The 22,475-nt window shown below is 35.0% G+C and overlaps 1 long non-coding RNA gene across 1 annotated transcript in view; it reads left to right on the forward strand.

Annotated features, from left to right (window-relative positions):
- Positions 1-293: 293 nt before the first annotated feature.
- LOC140595059 (uncharacterized) overlaps positions 294-22,475 on the forward strand; it is a 61,077-nt gene continuing 38,895 nt past the window's right edge. The window contains exons 1-2 of the long non-coding RNA XR_011996454.1: positions 294-468; positions 3,001-3,080. This is a non-coding gene — a long non-coding RNA (uncharacterized lncRNA). The remainder of the gene's footprint in view (positions 469-3,000; positions 3,081-22,475) is intronic.

Here is a 22,475-nt window from a genome sequence, read left to right on the forward strand (position 1 = left end):
GATTCACTATATTAATAGTTCTATTGAGAAAAATAACATATCAAATTTATAGATATTGAGAAAGTATTGAAGGATATTCCTTCCTTGATATCATAATATGTTTGTCTCAGTCTTCAAGCTAGCATTTTAGATAATTTGGAAATACTGGATCCATTCCTGCTAAAGAAAGGGTTAAAACAAGGAAACTTACATTACTTTGGAAATATGAAACAATGCAGTCAGAAAAAAGATGGTAACTTAAAATAGTAACCTTAAAGGTATATCTTTTGTTTTTTTTTAATTTTTTTTTTTTTTTGTATTTATTTATGATAGTCACAGAGAGATAGAGAGAGAGGCAGAGACACAGGCAGAGGGAGAAACAGGCTCCATGCAGCGGGAGCCCGACGTGGGATTCGATCCCGGGTCTCCAGGATCGTGCCCTGGGCCAAAGGCAGGCGCCAAACCGCTGCACCACCCAGGGATCCCAAGGTATATCTTTTGAATTACTATTCTAAATATCATCTTCTTTTTCATTATATCTTTGACTAACTGGGTGTGTATATGTGTATGTATGTGTGTATATGTGTACCTGTGTGTGTGTGTGTGTGTGTGTGTGTATTCTCTATGAGAGAATATATAGGCAATAAATTAGGAAGAATGTTCATTAACACATTAACAGTGATTATTTCTGATATATCTAGAGGGATATTTTGGAAAAAATTTACTTTTTTCTTTTTTTAAAAAATATTTTATTTATTCACAAGAGACATAGAGAGAAGCAGAGATATAGACAGAGGGAGGAGCAGACTCCTCGAAGGGAGCCCGATGTGGTACTCAATCCCTGGACTGGGATCATGCCCTGGGCAGAAGGGAGACACAACCGCTGAGCCACCCAGGCATCCCTACATTTTTCCTTATATCTTTCTGAATATTACTTAAATCTTATTTTATAGTAAATACATAATTTTTAATTTTAAAACTTGCTTAGAGAAAGCAATTATTCTTAAAAGGTCTGTCAGAGTAGAATAATATATCATTGATAATGACCTCGATATAAAGTCAAATTACCCTAGCCACAAAATATGATATGATATAATACAGGTATCTGGCATCACATAACTTATTGCTCAAAGTCTTTCGAGTCATTCCAAAATTTCAAGGCAGCAAAAATTACTTAATTGTATTTACTTTAATAGATACTCTTTTAAATAGTAGATTAAATATAGAATGAGGAATAGACAGTGGGCTCTCCACTCTCAATTTCAGCACACCATTCATTTTTAAATTGGAACTGATACACTTCAACATTTTTCTTAAGTTATATATTGAGGAGGACACAGAACCCAATTACTGATGACTAAAATCCTTTTCTCACAGTCTAGTTTTACAGAAGTGTTTTAACATCATGTTTTAATTTTAATCATTTAAAAATCTTCCAAATTATAGGACATAATGGGTTCCTTCAAATGTCTGTGTAGTTTTTCCATAAATAAAAAATTCTACTTATTAAATATGTATTTATCAACTTTCCACTGTGCCAGGCACTGTTTTATGCTTCAGGGTTCCATGACTACTAAAAAGTAAGGCTCTACACTAACAGGCTAGAAGGAGAGATTCAAATGTAAACAAAGGGATGACATTAAGTATTTAGGGACACAGGGGAGAGAAAGGTTTTATACTGGGTTTGGGGACAGGAATAAGGTAAGATTCAATGAATAAATAATGCTTCAATTTATTTTTAAAAGGTGACTGTGGTTTTCAAGCAAATATTAGAGTAAGTTGTATATAAATCATGGAAGTAGAGTTAAGAGTTGAGCACGATTGGATATTACAATATAAATAGAGGAGAGGAAAGGATGGCTCAAGGTAGGCAAAGAAGCAAGATCACATCTTGAATGGCCTTGTCATGTGAAGAGTCCATCAGTACTGGCCCTATTCTCTGGCTAGAATGAGCTCCTCTTGATGTTTCACTGGTGAACTGCTAGTATAGCTTTCAAGATTCTAGTGAAAAATCAACTCTTCTTCGAAGCCACCCGGCTTAGCACTTAGGATAGTCACATAAACACTTGTTAGATGACTAAAACACAGGTGAATAAGGTTAGCTGGGTTATTATGGGGATATCAGAAATAAAACCTCATGTGTTAGAATAGGCCATATCCTTAGTATAAAAGGATATGCTGGGCTTGAGCAATTGAATTTCACTACTACTTTCATTAAATAGGTTATGATTGAATGATTTTTAGAAAGACATTTGTTTCCCACCTGCTTTAACCCTTCAAATATCTATTTTTCTTGGCAGAGTCACACCCAGAGATTTGGCTCCAGATGAAGTTTGCATTTCCATTAATTCTGAAAAAATATAGTCAAGGTTTAACACATGCTTAACTTTTAGTTAAGTTTGCTCTTTTTATAGGCCCCAAGTACAGGTGTATTCAGCTTTCACTGGTCATTATGTTATGACATTATGTTATTTTAAGCAATGATATTGATTTTGCTAAAAAATAGGTTAAATATGTATAGAAATGGTTTTGCATAGGTTTTTTTCTAACTGAGATTATTCAAGTGTTACAATAACCAAGTCAATTATGTTCTACTAAAATAATAATTCTTAAGAATGTTCTATGATATCTATTCTGTCCCTGGGAGCATTGTAACATTTCTGTCATCAAACAAAAAATGAACAAAAGCACAAACAGAAGCTTAGTAAAACCAGCTACAACCAGTCTGCAATGTAGATTCTAAAAGTTAAAGTTACTTCTTTATCAGAAGAATTTGATTTCTTATTTATTTAGTGTATATTAGTCAGCTGACATGTTGTGCCAACATCATAGTAGGCACTTAATAATGTAATCAATGTGTATGGAACTGAACTGAAGTATTAGGCATTATGGAAACTATGAAGAAATTAAATAAAAAGTCTACTCTCAGGAATGAAACATGTTTAGAGATCTTATACAGAGAAAGCAGAGGTTTCTAGAGACAGAGATTTTAAAGACTCTTCTGAACTCTTCATTTCACAGTTGAGGAAGCACAGGCCCTAAGGGAAGAAGTGACTTGCTTAGAACTGATCATGGAGCTTCCAGAGGAAGAGGCTTAAGAGGTAAGTGGTGTCACATCGAGGGCAAATGCAAAATCAACCGCTTTATCTTAAAATATAAATATAGAGATGACTACCCAAGGAAAGTATAGGATAATATTTGCAATACATGGGGAAGACATAGCCTTGCAACCAGGCATTGGCTATGTCATGATTAGCTGTCCTCATCCACAACAATCTCCTCATACTTCCTGTTCCAGCTCTTGTGAGAAACACAACCCATTCCCTAGTGTCCCCCCAAATCCACACACAGCTGGTAGACCTTTCCTAAAGATCTAAATGGTTGTGCATTGGAAAAATTTACTGTGGTCTCTCAATTTGTATACTATGTATTACTTTATAAATCATAAAAAACATATCAAAAGAGTAAGCCATCATTGAAAAAGAAATACAATTAATTTGATGCAATCAACTTAATGGACCATAACCAATGGCATTCAGTTTTTAAAAATAACATGATACATCCAATTGATCTTCCTTTGATAAAAAAGTTAAGAATTTACTATTAAGAATTCCTCCAAATTTGCCAACTCATATATTTTTTTTTATTTTATAATCATTTGTTTTTATTGCTGTGACTTCTTCCTTGTACATATTTGGCAAGAGAAAAAATGAAATGGAAATAAATTACATCCTTAAATATCATAGTCTGGCACTTATTTTTAAATTTTACTTTTCAGATATTTTTCACATGTAACTTATTTTAACCCAAACAATGTCTGACATTAAGCAAGGAGCTATTTCCATTTTTACTTTTGATAAACTGAGATAGACAACAACTGAGTGGCATGTTTCATTTGAAGGTATGACCAGCAGTGCCTGGATGGCTCAGTTGGTTGTGTCTGACCTCAGCTCAGGTAATGATCTCAGGGTCCTGGAGTTGAGCTTCCTCCTGGAGCCTGGTGTCTAACTCTGCTCTTAGCAGGGAGTCTGCTTCTCCCTCTCCTTCTGTCCCTCTCCACCAGCTTGTGTTCTTTGTCTCTTTCTCTTGTGCACGTGCGTGCGTGCGAATAAATAAAGAAAAAAATTTTAAAAAGAGGTGCCTAGGTGGCTCAGTCAGTTAAGTGTTTCCCTTGCACTCAGGTCATGTTCCCAGAGTCTCGGAACATAGTCCCACTGAGCAGGGAGCCTGCTTCCCCCTCTCCATCTTCTCCTCACCCCAGTTCATGCTCTTGCTCTCTCTGTCTCTCAAATAAATAAATAAATAAATAAATAAATAAATAAATAACATCTTTAAAAAACTGAAAGAGAGAAAGAAAGGAAGAAAGAAAAAGAAGAAAGAAAGAAAGAAGAAAGAAAGAAAGAAAGAAAGAAAGAAAGAAAGAAAGAAAGAAGAAAAAAAGGTATGACCCAAACCAAAAATTTTGGCATGGTGATGAAGTAGCATTCTTGTCTTAAGCAGCAGGAAATCTGTCTAAGCAGCTACTCCCACCTATGTGAGTGACTTGGCTAAGAACTCTCCCTTCTCCGGAAGCATAGTTCATGATCACACAAGTGGGTATGCTTTCCATCCTGTGTGTCCTGTGACCTGATGTTGATGTAGTAGGACAAATCTGCATTTTAAAATTCAAATTATCCAATAGTGGGTCATGAAATCAGTTTAGTAGACTGCACTAAGAATTACCTTTTAAAGAAGAGAAATACAATGATATCAGTTTTCCTAAATATGTCCAGTGAACTTGAAGGAACACATATAAAGACCTTTTATAACTATATACTTGTATTAGTCAGCTGTGGCTGCCATAACAGAATACCACACACTGGGTCATTTAAAGAACAGAAATCTGTTTTCTCATAGTTCAGGAAACTAGAGTGTAAGAGAAAGCTCCTGATAGGGTTGTTTCCTTCTGACGCCTCTTATCTTAGCTTGCAGACAGCAGCCTTCTCACTGTGTTTCCCCACATGGCCTTATTTTTCCTTGTGTAAATTAATCTTTGGGGTCTCATTTTCTTTTTATAAGGCTACTAGTCCTATTAGATTAGGGTCCTGGCCTTATGACTCCATTTAACCTTAATTACCTCTATAAAGATCTTATCTCCAAATGCATTCACATAGGGGTTTAGAACTTCCATATACAAACTGGCAGAGGAGTGGGTGGACACAATTTAGTCCATAATTTCATCCTACTTGTTCTTTTTCTAAACTCCCACCACAGTTTTTAATGCAAATGTCAGCACCTCAGGTAACTTTTGACATGAAACAGAAAACTATTTGACTCAATGTTAATACAGAAAGAAATTAGACAAAAAGTGCCAGTGGAATTAAGAGCAGTAAACCTGAATTAACTAAATGTAGGTTAAATAAATTTTAAAATAATTAAGCAGCAAGGTTCCTTTTGATTATTTTGAACTCATCCATTTGATATCTGCAAATGTGTTTACTGAATTTAATTTAAAAATTGCATTTAAAAAATTAAGCTAGTTCTATATTAGCTAGATTATAAAGTAAAAGTTTACTCTTGTCTTCTAAAAACAGAATTATACACACTTGGCACCTAATTATCTTGCTAATTTCCCAGGAAGAATAATCAAAAAGTTTTGGTTTTGTTTTTTGGAAAAAAAAAATAGCCCTTAGATCTCTCCATGATGTGGTTTTATGGTATAGCCATGACAGTAAACCAACACATCCAAAAAATCTGAAAGCATTCCTAGATATTATAGGAATTGAATGATAATGAACACAGTCTAATTAAACAATGGCAAAGTAACAAATTTTTCAACAAATGGCAAGGGAAAATTGGCTAACTATTTAAAGGACATATACACATACAAATAAATCCAAGTGAATTTAAAAAATGAATATAGATGAAATCATAAAATGTAGAAGAAAACATGAGTGAACATGTTTTATTTCAGAAAATAGAAAAATGTCTGAACATAAAAACAGATAAAACAATTGTCAAGGAAAAGGTTAATAAGTGCAACTTTATAAAAGGAAATAAGCCAACATTAAGTTGTTGAGAGTGAACTGTAAAATTGTATCTATTTCTTTTCAATATCCATCAAAGTGATATAAATGCTAAAGGAAAAAAACCTCAGCAAACTCACAAGAACAAGGAGAAGAGGTATAAAGATCACAGAAACACAACTTGAAAGTATGGAGCAAAAGGACTGTTGATAATTGATTTACCCAACAGAGAGAGGAGAGTTCCGTCAGCAGCAGAGAGAGCTGAGAAGCAACTTGATTTGCACTGCAGACCCCGCAAAGCTTAGGAATCAGTGCCAGGTACTTCTGGAAGTGAGAATGAGATTGGAGCTGAAAAGAAAGGGATGGGGTGAGGTTCCGTTTAAAAAGCAGTTACCCCCAACCCTAATCACTGCCACTATAAAAAGCAGCTGGGAATTCCTCCTTTTTTACCTCGCAGAAAACCAGAGGCATACTCCTTGAAGAGAGAAAAATATATTTTCCAGGTTGGAGGACACCAGGTATAATAGTAGACAAGATTATTATGCTATAAACAGGTAGATTGAGGAAAGTATACATACTGAATGCTAAGAAACCACTCCCTTGCCCCTTGTTTGCAATCAGCCCACAGAGTTTTGGCAGCCAGATTTATATCTCCTAGGCAGAAGAGTAGAAAATTCTTGTCTGTGGCATATTGAACAGCCCCAAAGAAAGGTAAAATACTTACCTCATGGGTTCCCCATCAAAACAACATCAACAGCTTAAAAACTGTTCAAATCAGTACCCTCTAGTGAAGCCTACAGTTGATAGCCTGAGGCATAGAAGGGCTTTGGTCTCCTTCTTAAATTAACGGACAACCAATAAAAACTAGACAAGTGGGGGATCCCTGGGTGGCTCAATGGTTTAGCGCCTGCCTTTGGCCCAGGGCGTGATCCTGGAGTCCTAGGATCGAGTCCCGCGTCGGGCTCCTGGCATGGAGCCTGCTTCTCCCTCCTCCTGTGTCTCTGCCTCTCTCTCTCTCTCTCTCTCTCTCTCTGTCATAAATAAATAAATCTTAAAAAAAAAAAAACTAGACAAGTTGTTGAGAAAACTCTAACATGAAATATAAAAGGAAAAAATACCTACTCAGAAATAGCAGAGAAGAGGCAAGGACATAGAAATTTTAAAAAATTATAGTATTCTCAAAGAGATAAAAGACATGTGGCATCCAAGACACATCAATGGGATTATATTTTAAAATCTTACTTTTAAAAGGGGACCACTTTAGAAACAAAAAAGAAATTATAAATATAGTAGTATTTTTTTTAAAAAGGAAGAAAGTGTAACATGAGAAAATCTTACAGAAGGTAGAAAAGAAAGATAGAAAGATGGAATATAAGAGTGAGAATGTAAGGCAATCAAAGGATTAGTCCAGAATGTTTGATATCTAAATAGTAGATATTAAAGAAAAAAAATGAAAAGAGAGAACAGAGAAGAGTAAATAAAAACATTTCAAAAGAATTTCCAACTGAAGGACAGGAGTTTCCATATTGAAAGGGTACATTGAATGCTCATTACAAATGACTAATATGGAAGGATACCAAAGTACATGTCATAAAATTTCAGGAGCACTGAAGACTGAGAGAAAATCCTAAAAGCTTCCAGATAAAACCCAAAAATTTGGATTATATTCAAAGGATAAAAGAATTGGAATGAAAACAGTATCTCATTAGTAATCTTTGTAGCTGGAAGAAAAAGGAACAATGCTTTCAAAATCCTGGGGAAAAGTCTAACTACAATTTGCTGGTTGTGGGATTATTATCTGGGAAGTTTCTTTTATTTCATTAGGGAGTCCAGAATGTCATTATCTTTAGTTTTCTTTTTAGACTGGTCAAGATTTCATGGAAAAGAATTGTCTAATCTCCTATCTGGAGGGTACAGCCGGGTAGCCAGAATTCTGTGTATGTGGGGGCGGGAGGTCATGCTAATTCCAGTAAATGAGAGTATGTGGTGTTATCTCATCATTGAGTATGAAAAGCCTTCATATAACAAGACTATCAATAAAGTATGAGACAAGGATGAAAACAATCTCAGATGGACACCATTTTAAAGCAGTTTTCAATTAGAGCAAAGGATTAAATAAAGAAGGAATGAACCACAGAATCCAGAAAACCAGGGCTCAAGCATATGAGAAAGGCAGAAGAAGATCTGTTAGGATGGCATCTGGACAGCAGGCCCAAGGAATAGCGTGAATGGACTGGCGGTGCTCAGAGGCTCTGAGAGAAAGAAATAGCTGCTGGTAGATTAAATAGGTAGAATATTTATCATATTTTTAACATATTAGGAAGAAACTTACACAATTTACAGTGGTTGAGGAAGAACTAGACAACAATTTAGAAAGTAAGTAAACAGAAAGCAAGAAATTATTAGCTCCAGGGGAAACAAAAAGTTGTAATGCAGACTAAAAGTAAACTTGATTTGTACATGGTTTTGCTGTGAACATGATTGCACAGCCATGATGATGTAGACACCGAATTCTGACCTAAGAAATAGTATTATTGTACTGGTACGGGCAGGTGGGTAAGGTGTTTGTGGATAGTGGGTAGTAGCAGGGCAGTGAAAGAGGGATAAATTTTCATTTTTACAAGAAAGAGTCAAAAGGTAATGACTGACATCTAAAAAAGAAAACCAAGAAATAGAAATAGAAGTATGCTATTTGGAAAAACAAATGTGAGTACCAAAAGAAAGAACTAAAGAAAATGTTAGTTCCTCTTAGAAAGGAGAATTTTGTGGTGGGAGACTGAAATACAGACTGAGATAGATGATGGATAGAGAGATAGACAGTAGAATGATTAAGCTTTCTAGAATTATTTATCCCTAAATTAATTAAATGTATATATTTGAAAAATTAAAACTAAATTTAAACCATCTAGAAATTGAAAGGCAATAGTCATAAATAGAAAACTATTTGTAGCAATTACTCAATGTTAATATCCTTAAAATACAAATTGTCAATTAATTTAAAAAATGATAACATTACACTAGAAAAAGCAAAAATGAAGGACAGGTAATTTCAGGGAAAGAGATGCCAAAGAGTGCAATTCTTTTAGTAGTAAAAATTGAAACAATAAGATTTTTTTCAACCAATCAAATTGGAAAATATTAACAAAGCAATAGTACTCTACATAGGCACAGATGCTCTTCCATGAGCTCCTTTATTGGATCTATGAAATGATTCAATCTTTCCCAAAAGGCATTTGCCAATATATAGAAAGAACTTTAAAAATTCTTCTGTTATTTAACTAGTAACTCAGTTTCTAGGAATCTTTCCAAAGGAAATAAAATCAGAATTGTAAATAAAGTTTTATGTGTTGGGAAATTGGAAACAACCTAAACATTCAAAATTATGCTTTTTTGTGTGTGTTTCTTCGTCTGGCTGCTGGTTATACCAGTGTTTTCACTTCATGAACATTTATCAAACTGTAGAATAATGATTTGTTCACTGTTCCATATACATATACACATACATATATATAATGTATTATATGCAATAAAGTGTAACAGTAAAAAGAAAATAGTTAAGGACTTAAAAATCATATTTAATAAAATCAATAAAGTAAAATGTTCATATTATAAGTAAAAAAATAGAAGTATATACCATATTGCACAGTTTTTGAAAAAGTAAAGAACAAAAAGGTAAATATGCAATGTGTCATATAGAATCTTGTGTTACAGATATATATTAATTTTATAATTACACTTAAAATAATAATTTTGAAAACATATTTGAATAGCAAGCTTTGACAAGAGGTTTTGTAACCTGTGATACATTTTTCTCTTTTTCCTATCAAGGGTATCTTTTATCCAGGTCATTGCATAACCATTAATACATTACCATTAATACATTTTCTCTCTTTAGGTATTAACTTTCTGGAATTTTCATTAATTGTGCTTATGAGCATGCGAATTGTTATAGTGAGAACATAAGGATGTTCAGGAATGTTACTAGATCACCAAAGAAAAGTCAGTAGCCTTTGTCTACATCACAAACAAGCAGAAGAAAGTTTAACAGAAAACAAGATATAAGTCACAAGAGCAAGAAACTGAAACCAGCAAGAACAACAAAAATGTCTAGAATCGCATAAAGGATATAACAATGTCAGTTTTTTTTTTGTTTCTAAAACTTGCAAACTGATTCTAAAATGTATTTGAATGAATGCCAAAGGCAATTTTAGAAAAACAAAATCCAAAAAACCAAAAAAAGGTGGCTTTCCCTTTTTGCAATTGACATGCTACGAAACTACCACACTTAAAACACTATAGTCCTGGCACAGCATGTCAAATAAGCCCATTGACCAAAAAAGCTCAGAATCAGGCCATTTTATATATAACAATTTGATAGAGATGATATTACATAAATTTTGGAAATGAGAAATGGTTCAGTAAAGGATATGGAATAATAAATTCACAATATGGAGAAAAGATAATTAAGTTAGTTCCTGATATCATACCATATATAACTCCAAATGAATTGTAGATCTAAACAGGAAAGACACATTTATAAAGCTAAGAGCAGAAAGATAAATAAAATGTATAATAACTCCTTGACTATTAGTAAACAATACTTATAAGGAATTTGAAAACATCACATTTCCATATTCTACTCAACTATAGACATTAAAGCTAAAATAACAGATAGGTGACAGACTACAGTATTTGCAATTTCTAAAACTTGCCATTATTCAAGAGCTAAAATATAAAACAACTGTTTTAAGACAGCAAAGAAAGACAAAAGAATACTGAACAAAGAACATGAAATATTTAGCCTCACTGGTAAGCAGATACATGTACTTCAACTAACAAGATACCTTTTTAATCCCACTAGATTGCCAAAAATATGTTTTAAAAAATACCTACTGTAGGAAGATTGGGAAACAAAAGCCTTTCAAGCACTTCCAATGGGAGGTTGAACTAGCTCAAGATTTCTGCAGACAAATCTGATAGCATTTAATGAGATCAAGTATGTATATGCCTTATAACATAACAATTTCATTCCTGGATATGTAGCCCTGAGAAATTCTCGCACAGTTCCATAAGAGAACAAAGGATATGATTTCAAAAAGTTGGAGGCAATCCAATTTCCAATCCCAGGGGACTGGATGAGCAAATTTTGATTCTGAATATAATGAGCAAATTTTGATTCTCAATACGACAGAAACTTTTACAACAGACATTGAGTAAAAGTGACTAAAAAAGTAAGAGAATGTGAAAGAGACTTATAGCACAATGTCTTATATGTCCGATCTAATAAAACACACTCCCACAAAACGACATTGTGTATTTATCAAGGATGTGCATATATTCAATGACATACCAAAGGTGGATTAGTAACAATACTAAATATACTAGAGTCACTGTGTATGTGACTGTGGGATAAGGAGTAGGAATGAGAACGAGGATGGAGAAGAGTAATATAAAAGCAAAGAGGGGTCCTGTAAATGACAATTGATAGCACGTACATGGATTGAAGATTATAATCAACTCAATTCTGTGAATTTTAATCTTTATAAGTAGACATTTATAATTTTATTTTCATTTGTCTCTCTATATTTTTTTCCTTTCCATGTATTTTTTTTATTTCTTCTTTGATTTACTGGTTGACCCAGTCATTGTTTAATAGCACGTTATTTAACCTCCATGTATTTATGTTCTTTCCAGATTTTTTTCTTGTTGTCGAATTCTAGTTTCATAGCACTGTGGTTGGAAAAAATGCAGGAAATGATTTCAGTCTTTTAGAATTTGTTGAGACTTGTATTATGGCCCACCATTATGATCTATTCTGGAGAATGTTCCATGTGCACCTGAAAAGAATGTGTGATCCACTGTTTTAGGATGAAATGTTCTGAATATATCTGTTAGATCCATCTGGTTCAATGCGTCATTCAAAGCTACTATTTTCTTGTTGATTTTTGTTTAGATTATCTATCCATTGATGAAAGTAAAGTGTTAAAGTCCCCTACTATTGTATTATTATTTATTTCTTCTTTTATATTTGCTAATATCTGTATTTGGATGCTCCGATGTGGATGTGTAAATATTTACAATTGTTACATCATCTTGCTGGATTGCTCTCTTCAAGATTGTGTCCTTCTTGGTCTCTTGTTACAGTCTTGGATTTAAACTGTTTTGTCCAAGATAAGTTTTGAGACCCCAACTTTCTTTTCACTTCCATTTGCATAATATATGCTTTTCCATCCCTTCACTTTCAATCTTTATGTGTCTTTAGGTTTGGAATGAATCTCTTGCAGGCAGAATTTAGAATGGTCTTGCATTAGCCATTCTATCAACGTATGTTTTTTTTTATTAGAGCCTTTAGCCTATTATAGTCAAAGTAATTACTTATAGGTATGTACTTATTACCATTTATTATTTGTTTTATGGTTGTTGTTGCAGTTCTTCTCTGTTTCATTCTTTTCTTGTTCTCTTCTGTCATGGTTTGTTGACTTTCTTTAGTGACATATTTGGATTCCTTGCTCTTTATCTTTTGCATTCCTCTTGGTGGTTTTGATGTATGATTACCATTTGGTTTGTAGCTAACAACTTCTGCAAGTAGCAGTCTTTTTTTTAAAAAGATTTAATTTATTTATTCATGAGAAACATAAAGAGAGAGAGAGAGAGAGAGAGAGGCAGAGACACAGGCAGAGGGAGAAAGAAGCAGGCTCCATGCAGGGAGCCCGACGTGGGACTTGATTCTGGGTCTCCAGGGTCACGCCCTGGGCTGAAGGTGGCGCTTAACTGCTGAGCCACCCAGGCTGCCCTGTAAGTAGCAGTCTATATGAAGTTGATGGTCTCTTAAGTATGAACCCATCCTTTACTCCTCTCCTCTGATGTTTTGGGTACAGTGTCATACTTTACATCCTTTTATTTTGTGAATCCCTTCACTGATATTTATAGATACACTTAAGTTTAATGCTTTGTGCTTCCTACTTTTCTTACTCCTGTTTATGGTCTTTTCTTCTGACTCAAAAAATCGTCTTTAACTTTTCTTGTAGTTTGGGTTATTGTTGAGGAATTCTTCTGACTTTTGTTCACCTGGGAAACTTTATTTCTCCTTCTATTCTGAATAGTAGGCTTGATGGATAGAGTATTCTTGGTTGCAAGTTTTTCTCTTCAGCGCTTTAAGTATGTCATGCCACTCTCTTCTGGCCTGCAAAAAATCTGTTCCTGCTGAAAAATCAGCTAATAGTCTTATGAGGCTTTCCTTGGATCTACCTGTGTTCTTTTCTCTTGTTGCTTTTCAAATCTTTCTTTATCTCTACTTTTTGCTATTTTAATTACTCCAGTACTTAGAAAGTCTTGGTGTGGACCTCCTTGGGTTGATTTTGTTGGGGGCTCTCTGTGCCTCCTGGATCTGGATATCTATTTCCTTCCCCAGATTTGGAAAGTTGTCAGCTATTAGTTCTTCAAATAAATTTTCTGTCACCTCTTCTTCTTTTGAGATCCCTGTAATGTGAATGTTATTATACTTGATGGTTTTGCAGAGTTCCCTTTTTTAAAAATTATTCTTTCTTCTCTGTCCTGTTCAGCTTGATTGCTTTCCATTACTCTGTCCTCCAGATCACTGTTCCATTCTTCTGCTTCCTCTAGTCTGCTATTTATTTCCTCTAGTGTGTTTTTAATTTCAGTTATTGAGTTCTTCATCTTTGGGTCTTTATGTTTTCTCTCTCTTTGTTGAGGGTCTCACTGAGATCCTCCACTCTTTTCTCAAGTCCAGTTAATATCTTTATGAATGTTACTTAAAATTTTTCTCTCAGGCATATGACTTATCTTTATTTTGTTTAATTCTCTTGCTATGATTTTGTCCTGTTCTTTCATTTGTGATATATTCCTCAGTCTCTTCATTTTATCTATCTCTCTATGTTTGTTGATATGTGTTAGGGAAGTCAGCTATATCTCCTGCTCTTAAAAGTAGTGACCTTATGAAGAAGAGGTCCTGTAGTGCCCTGTAGTGTAATGTCCCCTGTTCAGCAGAACCTGGCACTTCAGGAGTGCTTCCTTTGTGCTGTGTGGGCCTTCCTCTTGTGGCTGAGCCCTGTTTGCTTTTAGTCTAGTCATCCGCAATGGCTGTTTGCATGTTATTGGCAGGGTTTGGTCCCTGTGTTGTTAATGGACTTTTCTGTAGCTGCATTGGGCTTGAGTTGGATCAGTTGAGTTTGCCAGAGCTATGACCAGGGGTGGGCTGCGCTATTAGCAAGCAAGGTGGGGTATTTCTTCTGCACTGGTTCCTGTGGGTATCCATGTATATAGGCTGGGAGGAGGAGAGGGAAATGATCTCCACTTTTGTTATTGGAGAAGTCTTTCAGAGAACCTTGCCCCTCCAGCACATGTTCTGAGATCATTCAAGAAATCTTCCCACATACCCCAGCCCTTTTGCAAATTGCTGCTTTGATGCTGTATTTTGGTGGGGCTGTTTGTTATTCTGTCTGTCTCTCTCTTTTTTATAAATATTTTATTTATTTATTCATGAGAGACACACAGAGAGAGAATGGCAGAGACACAGGCAGTGGGAGAAGCAGGCTCCATTCAGGGAGTCCGATGTGGGACCCCATCCCAGGTCTCCAGGATCACGTCCTGGGCCGAAGGCAGCAACCAAACTGCTGAGCCACCCAGGGATTCCTGCTATTCTGTCTCTTTAAGGGCCGGAACTCAGTTTCCTATCACCGTTGGGCTCTCCCAGAGTAGAGTTACTAATTTTTAAAGTACCCGCTTAGGCCAGTTAAAGCCCGCTGATTATAAAATCTTGTGATGTTAAGTCCTTCTGGTTTTCAAAACCAAATGTTGTGGGGATTTGTCTTCCCAGTGAGGGTCTCCCATGATTTCTCTGTGTTTGCAGTGGCCTCCCTCCTACAGACAGTCCCAGGGTCAGCTTGGTTCCCAAGCATGTCTCCACTTTTCCTACTCTTCTCTGTTTCACTGTAGACAGTCTGTTCTGCCAGGCTTAGGGCCATTTTCTGGATTATGTATAATGATGTGGGTGTTATCTAGGTGCCCCACTGGACAAGGTGAGTTTAGGATCCTCCTACTCTGCCATCTTCTTCAGAAGTCTACATTTAAAATCGTAACCTGTATTTTTAACAAGCACAGCAGGTGTTCTTATGCAAGTGCTATAGGCCACACTTTGATTGAGAACGTCTGAAATTCTAGGGTCCTATGACCTATTTGTGATTTCTCTAGGTCCTGCTACTTGTCTCTTCTGTGGTAGCTGGAATTTTAATTCCCATCCACTTTGGTCCTGACCCCTGGTGTATACACATCTTCTACATGATCAATCAAACACTACTGTAGCTCCTGCTATGAAGGGATTTTGTGGTTGTAATTAAAGTCCTAAATCAATTGACCTTAAAATAGGGAGATGATCTGGTAGGTCGACATAATCACATGAGTCCTTTACAAGCAGAGAATTTTATTCAGTGGGTCACAGACCAGGAAATCAGAGACATACATGTTCTTTCTGGGAAGTAAACAGCATTGTAGCTGGTCACAGCCCATGGCAAGAAACTGAGGATGGCCTCTAGTGGTCTCTGGCCAAGAGCTAGGATGAAAACAGGGACCCTCCATCTTCTAGCTGCAAGTAGATGAATTCTTCCAACAACCAGTGAACTTGAAAGAAGAGCCCAAGCCTCAGATAGAACTGTATTATCGATCAACACCTTGATTTTCACCCCAGAGCAAAGAATGCATAGTGTGCCCAGACTTGAGATCTACAGAAAACTGTGACATAATTACTGTGCATTATTTAAGGACACTAAGTTTGTGGTAATTTATTACAAAGCTATAGAAAACTAATAGTCTTTCCAGGATACTCTTTCCGCTGTTAAGGATGCTTTTTCCGCTGATATCTTTAGGCCTTTGTCTGCTCATCTGGCTCAGTGATCTTTTAGGACTTAACTCAAGATTTACCTCTTCTAAGATTTCCTTGATATATTCTTGTCTATTCTTTTACAGTATGATATGTGCATGCATTGGTGATACATTATTTTTAATAATATATTTATATGCTTGTTACACCTACAAGTGTGTAAGCTCGCTTGGAATAGAAGCTATGTTCTATTTATCTCTGTATCCTTAGTCCCAAGTACAATGAATATCACATCCTAAGCAGTGAGTAGATGCTTGCTTACTTGCTTGCTTGCCAAATGAATGAATGAATGCCAAGAGAACATAAGATAAAACTCAGGATGATGAAAGAATGGTAATTCCATTGACTAAATCTAGGTTGACTTACCATGTAATTTAGTGTCCAAATTGGGACATTTTTGAGTGAAAAGATGTATAATAATACTCAAGGATGAATAAGGCTGTTCTTGGTGAACTGAGATGTACATTGTAGCTTCTCCTAAATATAGAGAGACCACAAAACACCCATTGTTGTATAAAAGTCTATCTTCTTTAACTTAGTAAGGCACCAGATTTAAAAACATGTGGTGTCTTTATGTTGAGGATACATGTATCCCCCACCTTTTAAAAGTCTTCCTTTTTACAAAAGACCTACCTACATTAGTATCCTTTTTTTGTTAACTGAAAGAAAGCTGAGGTAAATTATGATTTTTATGGGAAAAGGTAAAAAGCAAAAATAGTGTTCAGCATTTGTTTTGCACTGAGCCATTGAGGAATCAGGATACACTGTGTAGCAAGATTGGCACTGCCAAGCTCCTTTCCAGGGAACTACACTCAGTGTCTCAGCAGTGAGCGGCCATAGCTTTGAATTGTATCTGTGAGCATCTGTGTTCTATCTCAATTTACTCTGGGATTCATTAGCAAGATGTGTTCTAAGGTATCAGAAAAGCTTAAGAGAATTTATTTTTGGGTCTGGGAATGCTCAAAGCCTTTTCCATATAAATTAGTGGTAATTGCTTCTTTGTTTTACATCATTTCAGTTTACAAAAGTTTTAATAGAAATGCTCTACTTTCAGAGACTAAAGGAACCAATATGGTATTTCTTCCTTAATTCCTTTGTCTCCTATGTATCCCATGTAGAACAAAATTTCTCTTTAAATTCTTGTGTCTTGGAATTGCCTAAAGAACTGTTTTCTTCACTTTACTCTCCAAATTATTATTATTATTATTATTTTAAGAGAAAGTGAGTGCGTGAGCAGGGGGAAGGGCAGAGGGAGAAGGAGAATCTTAAGTAGACTCCACACTCAGTACAGAGCCCAACACAGGGCTTGATCTCATGACCCTGAGATCACAACCTAAGCTGAAAACAAGAGTCAGATGCTCAACATGACCCTGAGATCACAAGCTAAGCCAGAAACAAGAGTCAGATGCTCACCCAAGTGTTCCTTCAAATTAGTTCTAATACTGAACACCACAAGGTGGACACATGTATAATTCTGGAGAATCACATCTCTCAGTCAAAGGGTAGAACTGAGTAGTTCTCACCACACTGTGAAGCAGCAGGGAATGTGGTGGAGAAAGGTGCCAAATTTTCTTTTGTAATTCAAAAATGATTAATTAAAGCTTCATGGTATATTAAGGACCATAATTTTCATTTAAATGGGAAACTGCTTATATTAATAATAATGACAGCTGTAGCTCACTAAACCCATAGCATGTCAAATACTAAACAATGTGTATATGGTAGTTCTTTTTGTACCTATTATATTGCTTCCTGAAGTCTTCTGCATGTTTGTAACACCTCATAATGAAAATGTGTTTAACATTAAGATATTATGAATTAGTTATATGTAATGTTGAAGACATGAACTTCCTGTAATTACATATATTACCTTATTTAAACCTTATGAGAAGACTGAAGAAATCACAGTTTTGTCACTTATTCATCTTGTAACATTGGGAAAATTATTTAATCTCTTTTTATTTCAGTTTCCTAACTCTAAAATAGGAATAATAAAAGGTCTTACCTCATAGAGCAATCATCTGGATTAAATAAGCAAACAAGTATAAAACACTTCAATCTAACAGTTGCTAAATAAGCAGTTTTTGTATTGTTATAAAGTCCCATGTTTTAGAGGGAGGCTACTAAAACTTACAAAAATGAAGTAAACCTGGATGTGAAGCCTTAAAGTCCTTGATCTTAGTACAATACATCATGGCTATCTCCTTACACAGTTTAAAATTCACTTTTATGGTATTAGTAGATAGGGAGTAGACTGTACTTTGCAAAGATGGCCACATAAATGTTTCCATCTCGTATCATCTTTTGAAATGTGAGTTTAGCATTCTCCCAACAGATGGAAGTTTATTTCCCTACCCCCCGTTGAAGCTTAGTGGGTTCTGTGTCTGCTTTGCCTGATAGAATATGGCTGAAGTGATGCTTTGTCAGTTCTGGGTGTAACCCTTAATGGCCTGGCAGCTTCTCCTTTTTGTCTCTTGGCACTCTTGCTCTTGGGATGCTCCCTCTTTGAACCAACAGCTATGCAATAAGAAGGCCAAGTCTAATGAGAAGCCATGTGTAAGCGCTTTGGTTGTTAGCCAGCAGAGCTCCCAGCCAAGAGCCAGCATCAATTGCCAATTATGTGAATGTCCATTTTGGACATTTCCACCCATTCAGCCCCCAGATGCCTGCAGGCCAATATAACATCACATGAAACAGAAAAACCAGTCAACTCATAGAATTGTGAGAAATAATAAAAAAGGTTATTCTTACTAAATTTTGAGGTAGTCAGTTCTATAGCAATAGACAGCTAAGAGTTACTACATTGTTTAAATGGAATTTCAGGGCTAAAGCAGGATCCTAGCTATGATTTAAAGCACTGTTTCTCTGGGAAAGTGTTTTCTAGCTTTGAAACAACTGACACATAAATCAGTTTTAGGTAATGTATTTGTAAGATTGGAACTACATATATCAAAATTTGTCCAGCACTTGGTGGTATACTTGATTTTGGTGCACAGAGTTCATCAGGAGAAAAACTAAGAATATGAATTAGACATGGTTGTTCCTGGAATTCAATGCCATCCTATTTTTCTCTGTGTTGATCCTCTTCCTCTCTTCCTCCACTCAATGTTTTCAACGTCTTCCAGGTAACTATGCCTCTCCAACCAGAGCTGATCATAGTTCCAAACTCCAGATTTCTCCTTCCTCCCTCAGACACACCAAAACCATTTTTTTTTCCAATGAACTTGAGATACTCTGATAAAGAATGAATAATGAAATGTTACTGAGATTAGCATTACATATATGTAACTCCCTTCAGAGATGTGTGCATTTCAATGAGGATCACAGACTCAGTTCAAAGTAATGAATGACTGATGGTGAGGGTGAATGGAATATTTTTTAGGTTGAAGGCTTGATGAAATCTCTACCCAGGTCATTTATGTAGGTGTGAGTGAGGCCTCTAGGAAAAACCCCATAGTGGGTATGATACAAATATACACACTTAAAGCAAAGGAATTTTAGAAAAATAATTAATCCATATGATAATGTCTTAGTATCAGCTGTAAATATCCTTTTTTTCCCCTTTGAACTAGTAGACTTTAGTTCATTCAATGATACAGAGGCATAAATTAGGCATATGCATTAGAATTTTTACAAGGATGTGCACATTTCACATGGTATATAGCAAGGACCCAGCTTCACACACTGATTTGCATAATGCAGTTTGAATTAAGACAGAGGATCTGAAGCCAACCACTAACTTTCCTCTACAAAAAGAGTATAAATGACTTCTAGATGATATGTTAGTGGCTGTCTTCTGTCCTTGACTGCTAACTCTGTTATACAACTATTTTGTAAATGTGGCTAGTCATATTCTCAATACCAAATTGCCATGCATTATCAAATTCATTATTTAGGAATCTATTTGTTGTTCTATTGTGAAAACTAATCACTTACTACCTTAAATGAAACATTCTGCTTGCTTTAGAACTCTGTTTCCCTAGGGCTATTAACTATGCAGTCCTATAGAAAAATGAAAATGTCTGAATTTTGCATACATTTGTGAAATTCCAAAATATTATTTCTTACATAATGACTATCATCACCTAAGGAGCCTGCTGCTTCAAGTTAAAATATGATTTATAGATGACACATGGCAAGTATTATCCCAATTAAGGACTTAGGAGCAATTACTCTCATGGACATTAATCCATTTTTAGAGTTTAAGCATTTGAATATCTGATAGGCTTACAATAAATATCACAGATGTATCTCTGGATAATTCACCACCTAATAAACCTTGTATAAAAAAGAGCCATTTTCCAAAGTAAAGCCTTTATAACTTAGATGTTATCGTTTGGGAATTCCAAGAATCCTCCGCATGTCCAGTCTGGTGACAGTCTAATTTATTTTCAATATTTTCAATTGATTAAAGGCATAAAATAATTTCTACCAATTACTGCATATTGTTTCTCTGTGGGTGAGTATTTCTAAAAGATTAACCTGAATCACCCACTTCATAGTTTTTTTTTTGGGACACTGAAAAAGATAACTATATCATTAATCAAATATGTAATCTCAAAAGCTTATTTTTAAAAACAATTTACTTTAAATCTGCAGATTCTTTCGTTTTCATGACATAAATATGAATGCATCACTCACCACGTACATTGCCAAAAAACTAATCTCAAAGCATGATAGGAGCTAGAATGATACTCCATAACATTTTAAGTACAAATATTTACAATTGGAAACTATTGTTTCATTCTCTAGCAATTAATTATCCTAGAGATCCAAGGTTGTCATTAGATCAGCAGCTTGCCAGGAGACTGTGGGCCACAATCCTTTGTAGTTCACTGACTTTCATTAAAAGGCTTTTAATTCAGCACAATATTCATGGGTTCATTACATTCCTTCAGTTAGAAGTACGGCAAACTCTTTTGTTACGGGTCTTAAGAGTTCCTATTTTTTTTAGGTTTAAATCACTATAACTATTTGTTACCTATCATCTTTTCCACCTTCTCTATTCTTCCATGCTGATTCATTTTCCACTGGCTATTGCACATCCTTGAGTATTTTTCTGATAGTCTGTCAGTTTATGGTATACTTTGGGTGCTTACAAATTTTAAAATATCCTAGTCATATTTTAAACCTCTTATCCTTTTTACCACAATCAGAATTATGACCATGTTTTACATAACATCTTATGTATTTTCCCACTTACTTACAAATAAGCCTAATGAAATTTTTTTAGACAATGAGGCGAAGGCACTGCTACCTTTCAGTTTCCTGTAGTGTAACTAAACATAATGGCTTTGTCAGTACCAAGATTATAGCCTTCTAAGAAGACTTTTGAGAAAGAAATTATCTTATTTTTTTAAAATCATATTTAATTCATATAAGGATTTTTTTAAGTTTAAAAAAGCCAACTTTGACATTTTGAATTCCAAATTTGGTTGTAATCTATATAATGTACCACCTGTTCAGTACTTAATATTTACCTATAAAATGAAAATTTCTGTCAATTATTTGGACATTTATTCTAAAATATAGAGATAGTTTTAGCTCTGAGTTAACAGATTATTATGTTCAGTCATGAAATCTAAGCAGTAATTTTCCCTCTAGCTTTACTAATTGATAATTATTAATATTTTAGTATAATATTCACTAATTACAGGCAAATAACATGTTTCATGTCAGCATTTTAGTAACCCATGCTTTGAATCATTTTCCTTAGTTAATTGAACATCCATATTTCTCCCAGTAGATTTTGTGTTTTTCTTTTTCTCTTTGTCCACTTGTTCATATTTTCCCTATTGATTTGAGGGACTTATAATTTATATGGATGGTAACTGTCATGGAATGAATTTTGTCTCTCCAAACTATAAATTGAAGGCCTAGCTCCCAGTGTGACTATTTTTGGAGAGAGGGCCTTTAAAGAAGTCATTAAGGTTAAATGAGGTCAGAAGGCTGGGACCCTAAGCCAGTAAGACTGGTATCCTTAGGAAGAAAAGACACTAGGAATATATTGCATAGAGAATAGGCCATGTGAGGACACAGTGAGAAGGTGGCAATCACAAGCAAAAGAGAGAAACCGCCACTATCTTGATCTTGGACTTCCAGTCACAAGAACTGTGAGAAAATAAATATCTGTTTTTAAGCAATACGGTCTATGCTATTTTGTTACAGCAGCCTGAAGAGTAACTAATACAGTAATTAAGAGATTATCTATTACTGTATTGCAAACTTTTTTTCTGTTTTCTTCAGGGTGTTTCAATTTTTTATGATAATTCCTGAAAAAAAATTTTTTTTCAAATACTCGAATCTATCAATTTTTCCTCAAGGTTTTTACCTTTGGGTTTATACTTAGATTTCTTAAGTTTAAGATGATATCAATATTTATTTAGTTTTTGTCTAGCACTTTTGTTATTTGATCCTGACCATTTAAATTGAAGTTAGATTTAAGTCTTCATACATTTATAATTTATCTTGCTGTATGATACAAGAAGATACTTTATTTCTTTCCTAAAAGTGAATCAGTGATTCTAACACTATTAATGAAATAACTCATCTTGTTACTGATCTGAAGTGCTCATTTCTTGTACATACTAAATTAT

Source organism: Vulpes vulpes, chromosome 13 (assembly GCF_048418805.1).
Source record: "Vulpes vulpes isolate BD-2025 chromosome 13, VulVul3, whole genome shotgun sequence".
NCBI lineage: Eukaryota > Metazoa > Chordata > Mammalia > Carnivora > Canidae > Vulpes > Vulpes vulpes.